Below are 6,096 nucleotides of genomic sequence, written 5' to 3' on the forward strand. Positions count from 1 at the left end.
CTTTGCTTGGAGCCAGTTGCAGTTCTCCAGGGTCTAAGATAGGGACAGAGGAAAGACATTGTACAATTGCAATTCTGTATCTTAAAGATCAATACTTGGCTTGACTAGGATCGTTGAGCACCAGGATGTTGGCTTAAATGTACGTTGCTGAGGCTCACCAGCAGACAGAAAAGGGCCTCTTAAGATGTTACCTATCAGAGAGAAGGGATTGCATTATGATGGAAAGATGGGGAAGGTGTTTTTCTCTTTTTAAAATGATTCTTCAGAATGTTTATTTGGGAGCTTTTTAATTTTTTTTTGTCCCTATTGCCCCCAAAGACATCAAGACATTAATAAAATCTATAGTGTTGTATGAAACACTAATTTCTGTTTTCTTTTAAGTGACCATAGAACTTAAGTGGCTACTGTTACAAAAAACATGATCTTACAAAACAATACCTGATTTAAGAAGTTCTTTCAAGAATTAAATGAGATATTGCCAGTACCAGGTATATGAATGGTTGTTTAATTGTGAGGTTTCTTCTTCTCAGTATTTTTTTTTTTTTACATCCCACCTGAAGTTTTCATTTCAAGATACTGGAAAATGATCTAACAAGTCTTGTAGTACTTAATGGGGGCCATTTCAGAGGACCTGACAGAGTTTTGGGGAGATACATTTGGGCTCAGAGAGGAAAATATTGCTTTTCTGCCAACAAACCTTTTATTACGAAAAAATTTCAAATATACAGAAGGGTTGAAAGGATTGTATGGTGAGTACCCATAGTCCTCATCCTGATTCTACAATTAATATTTTGCTATGTTTGCTTAATCACATTATCTATCCATCTGTCCCTATCTCTATCTACCCATCAATCTATCTCAGATTTTGAATGAAATTTCAAAGAGAGTTATAGACGTTTGTACACTTAATTCTAGACACTTCACCATGCATATAATTAATGGGTTTTATACTTGTTATGTTCCTATTTTTAAGGTGCATTTTATACACAGGGAAATGCATACATCTCAAGCATACCATTTGATGAGGTTTGACAAATGCATGCACAGGTATGATCCAAACTCCTATCAAGATATTGAATATTACCATGACTCCAAAAAGTTCTGTTCTAAGTCAGCACATACTTATACCCCTCACATTCAGGATGTACTCATTATGGTGATGTGTTTCACTACTGAGATCAGTTTTGGTTTTTTGGTAGATCTTCATATAAATGAATTCAATCCATGTATACTCTTTTGTGTCTGGCTTCTTTCACTTGCATAATATTTCTGAAATTCATCCATGTTGTTGTATCAGAACACCTGAAACTAATATAACACTGTGCTAACTAACTGGAATTAAAACAAAAACTTGAAAAAATACATAAAAAATAAAAAACAAAAATAGGTTTTAAAACAGAAAAAAGGAGTAAAGCTAATCTAGAGCATTTTTTAAACAAAGTGGGGAAAAACTATGGGTAGATTTTTTCCCTGAGTTTTCGTATATTAGGATCTGCTGTGTCAGGGTGTTTTTCTTAGTTGTCCTTCAGACTTTTAACTTCTACTTGTCCTTTCTACAATAGGAATTTGCTCATTAGGTAAAGAACTTGATTATTTCACGGGGTGGGAAATATTTAGCCTTCCTCACTTGTTTTCCTTTGCTCCCTGAATATACTTGCCACATCCAGACAGCTGTGGCAATACACAAGGATGAAGAGGTGCGAACAACATGTATAACTGTTTGCCTCTGTCAGGAAGCTGATGTGATAGTGGTGGGAGTATCGTCCTTTGACTGTAAGAATTTTTCCATTAGTTCCAATGCTAACCCACCGAAAGCCTATGAAAAGAAAGCTTGACAAAGAGCAGCCACGTTTTGCAACTGATACTGAGTATGGATAAATGTGTGGCAGGAGTGAAAAAGAGAGATAAACAACCAATTACCTACTGTAATACCAAGGATATGAAATTGGCTCTAGTTAAGTCCTAAACTTCTATTAGAAATATGTGCCTATGTGAAAAAATTAAAGGAAAGTTGTTGAGATTATTAACAAATGAAATAAAATGAAAAAAAAAAAAAACCCACTGCTTTATTGAAGCTGATGGAAGCAATATATTTGACCCAGTCGAATCAATGCTAGAGCGAGATATCTATACTCTAAAGGATATCAGGGACTGGAGAGGAGGAAGGAAATAAAAAAAAAAGTCCTCCAAGAAATTGTCTTAACCTCTGTGACAGAATTTTTGTCAAAACCTTTCCTTTACAGATTAAAGGAAACAAAGCCAAAACTCCATTTTCCCACAGCTACTCTTTTTGTTTCTTTGGTATTTTTCTGTTTGTTTTCTAACTTTGGTGAAGGTGTGTCCTTTCTCTTCATTTTCTTCATTTTTAATTTCTGTACTCTTCAGAGAGATACTTTTGTAAAATAAATTAATAGAAAAATGAAATGTACAAAATAAATAATACAAGTCTATAGTTTTTATTAGATTAAATGGATATTAAATTACACTTCCAAATAACTATAGAAGTTTAGAAACACATCATCTCAGTTCCTCTTCTATCCTGTTGTGGACCTGTACCTCACAGTCATGGGCAGCAGGGTGGGCAGTGCTGACTTACATCAACTCTTACTGTGTTTTGAAAATTCATATCCCAGAAGAGAGAGATAATTTTGAACAAATTCATTCTTTTTTTTATAAAAAGATTTTATTTATTTATTTGAGGGAGAGGGAGAGACAAAATGAGCGAGAGAGCAGGAGGGGGGGAGGGAGAGGGAGAAGCAGACTCCCCGCTGAGCAGGGAGCCGGATGTGGGGCTCGATCCCAGGACCCTGAGATCATGACCTGAGCCGAAGGCAGACACACTTAACCGACTGAGCCACCCAGGTGCCTCCAAATTCATTCTTTAGAATGACATTTACTTTCCCATTTCCAACTCCTAAATAGTTTACTGGTCATTGGTGGCTTCTCTATCATAAATAAATAACATGCTTAATTTTATAGTCAGGATAAATTTACAGTTAACATTTTATGACAAGCTCATATTTTCAATAAAGCAGAGTTCTTAGTACAGAATTATAACCTGAAAAAACGGTTGCCCTTTGTGCTAGAACTATAAAAAATACCATAATCAATGAATTCTTTTAAATAGACATTCTCTTGCATATATGGTTATTTTGATTTTCCTAAATACGTTGTCTATTAGGAAAAGCTAAACAGAGGATACGTCATCTCCCTTCTGCTTCCCTCATTGCCCTACTAGCTGTTGCTCAACTCAATAGACATTGTCCAGTTCCTCTTTTTTCGGGCTTCAACTGCCATAGATACACCATGCCTTTCATGAAATATCAAAGCGGTAAGGGTCTTCATAATATTTTCACTACTACCTGACAGAAATAAATCTCTTTATTGTTCTTAAAAGACACTTATCAAAAAGATAAAGTGCAAATACTTCCAAAGCAATGTTCACTTATCTCTAAATCTGCAAAGACTTATCTTCACACCAGGCGTGTTAAAATAGACAGGAACTCCAGCACTTCAAAAAAAAGCCAAATTAGAAATTTAGTTTTGGAGTTCAGAGCTTAGAGCCTTCACCCCCACCAAATTTATTTGCAGAGCCCAATAAAGTTTAATAACTTTGCTTCCTAACAAAGTTGTTTCAAAAATAAGTGTTATCTTTTTCCATATTGAATGTGTGATTTATTGTATTTAACTGGCTATGTAATGAGATCTGGCATGAGGATTGATTAGCATATTACTGGGTCAATCAGTATCATAAAAGGTTAAAGAGTGAAAAACTGAAAACCTGAACTCTCAATTAGAAGAGTTGAACAATGAAGTGGTGGAGGGAAGAGTGTTTATTAGGTTTTGTCAGTCTGTGTTTATATTAGTGTTGGATGACATCATAAACAGTTCATAAATAACGTACAACCCCAGCTTATTTCTTCTTGAAATGTAATAAACAGGGCGCCTGGGTGGCTCAGTTGGTTAAGCGACTGCCTTCGGCTCAGGTCATGATCCCGGAGTCCTGGGATCGAGTCCCACATTGGGCTCCCGGCTCGGCAGGGAGCCTGCTTCTCCCTCTGACACTATCCCCTCTCATGCTGTTTCTCTCTCTCTCAAATAAATAAATAAATAAAATCTTTAAAAAAAAATTAAAAAAAAAAAGAAAAGAAATATAATAAACAGTGACTCTTTTCCAGTCTCTGCATCTCTGTGTGTTTAATGGGCCTTGCTGGGGTTAGTACTGTTTTTAGCAGAAACTCATTACATTGCAGACATTTCTGGAGTTGGATGTAGTAGCAAAGAAAAACCCTTGGAGCAGAGATAACCAGTAAGAAGGAAAAGTAGCAGAGAAAATGACTAGAAACAAGATCCCAACCAGCCCGTCAGTAGACACCATAATCTTTGTGGCCTCAAGGAACAATGTGGTTGAAATAGGCTGATGTAGAGCCAGAGAAGGGCTTATTATTTATTTTGTTTATTGTCTCTCTCTCCCCACTGGAGTGTAAAAGTCCATGGACATGAATTTTTGTCTTTTTTTTTTTTTATCACCCCCGAGTCCCCAAGTGTTTGGCACTAGTACTTGTTCAGTAAATATTTGTTGAATGAGTGAATGAATGCCTTGTCTTTCTGGATGGATGGGTGGGTGGGGGGACATCCTTTCTATATGAAGGACTACTTCGACCACCATGAAATACTGGAAAGGGACTTGGTTCTGGTAGCTTTTTACATTATATTCTCTCTCCAAACAAAAGGAGCTTAAACATTCTTAGTTAATGTAGGAATTATCTTTTCAGTCAAGAGGGATTACCAGGAAGGATCTAAGTAACCAATGGATCCACTTGAGTCTATTTGTATCTGAGGGAGAAATGTTTAGGTGAATAACGCTCCCGTTTTGTCTCTTTGTTTTGTTTTCATTTTTTTCTGTAAACAAATCCGCACCACTATATCAAGACAAAAAATGAATAGTGAGAGTGCACTGACATGTTCTTCAGAGCACATGAGGACTGGGTCGTACTGGGGTGGAACAAGGTTAGTTAGCCTCCCCCAATGGCTCTAGACCAAGCGGACAATGTGTGAGGATTTGGAGGTACAGCAAAAGCACCTGAACAGGAACATTGATACCAGGCAAGGATTAAGGGTTTCATATGATTACACAGGACTTTTGACCTTCTGATATTCTTCAGTCACAGGAGTTGGTAAAGGAAAGCTGTTAGTATCAGAGGAGTAAAAAATAAGTCTTGTTCTAGACATCAACTGGATACTCTGTATTGGCCAGCAATTTGATGATAATTCCCTAATTGTTCTCAACTTTATTTATTTTTGCTTTAATTCCCAACCTTCATCAAATCTCCATCAGTAATGGCATTGTGTCTGGAGTATAACATGATAATTAGATGGGGGATTCTTTAACATGAGATTTAACAGTCTTAGATCCTATCCTCCCATCTGCCCAGACCCCTAATAGCAGGACAAAGGGACACAAAAAAGCTAAGAATAATCTAACTTTCTAGTTTCTGGATAAGATGGAAGATACAGTGGGATCTTTCCATGAGTAAGTGACCGTATTTAATGGTTGACAGTCTGGAAGATAAGCTAAAAGTTAACATGATTTCCTTAGAGAGATTTCAGATTTAAAATATGAACACTTCTTTGGGTAGAAATGTGGATGCTGTGAGTCTGCCATGAACTTAGATATTTTTTCTGTTTAATTACTTCATGTTTAATATCAAGTATGTTAGTCTAAGTAACTGTAAATTCTCTATTTATCTATGTCTATAGGCCAATTTCAAATCATGTCCAGAACACACACACACACACACACACCACTCCTCCACATAAAAGATAAATTTATTGAACACTACATCTGAAACTAATGATGTATTATATGTTGGCTAATTGAATTTAAATAAAAAAATGAAGATTTATTTATTTGAGAGAGAGAGTGTGTCCATGAGCGGGGGGGGAGGGGCAGAGAGAGAGAGAGAGAGAGAACCCTCATGCTGACTCCCCACTGAGTGTAGCCCTACACAGGGCTCAATTCCAGGACCCTGAGATCATGACCTGAGCCGAAAGCAAAAGTTGGATGCTTAACTGACTGAACCACCAGGCGCCTCT

Source organism: Neomonachus schauinslandi, chromosome 12, assembly GCF_002201575.2.
Source record: "Neomonachus schauinslandi chromosome 12, ASM220157v2, whole genome shotgun sequence".
NCBI lineage: Eukaryota > Metazoa > Chordata > Mammalia > Carnivora > Phocidae > Neomonachus > Neomonachus schauinslandi.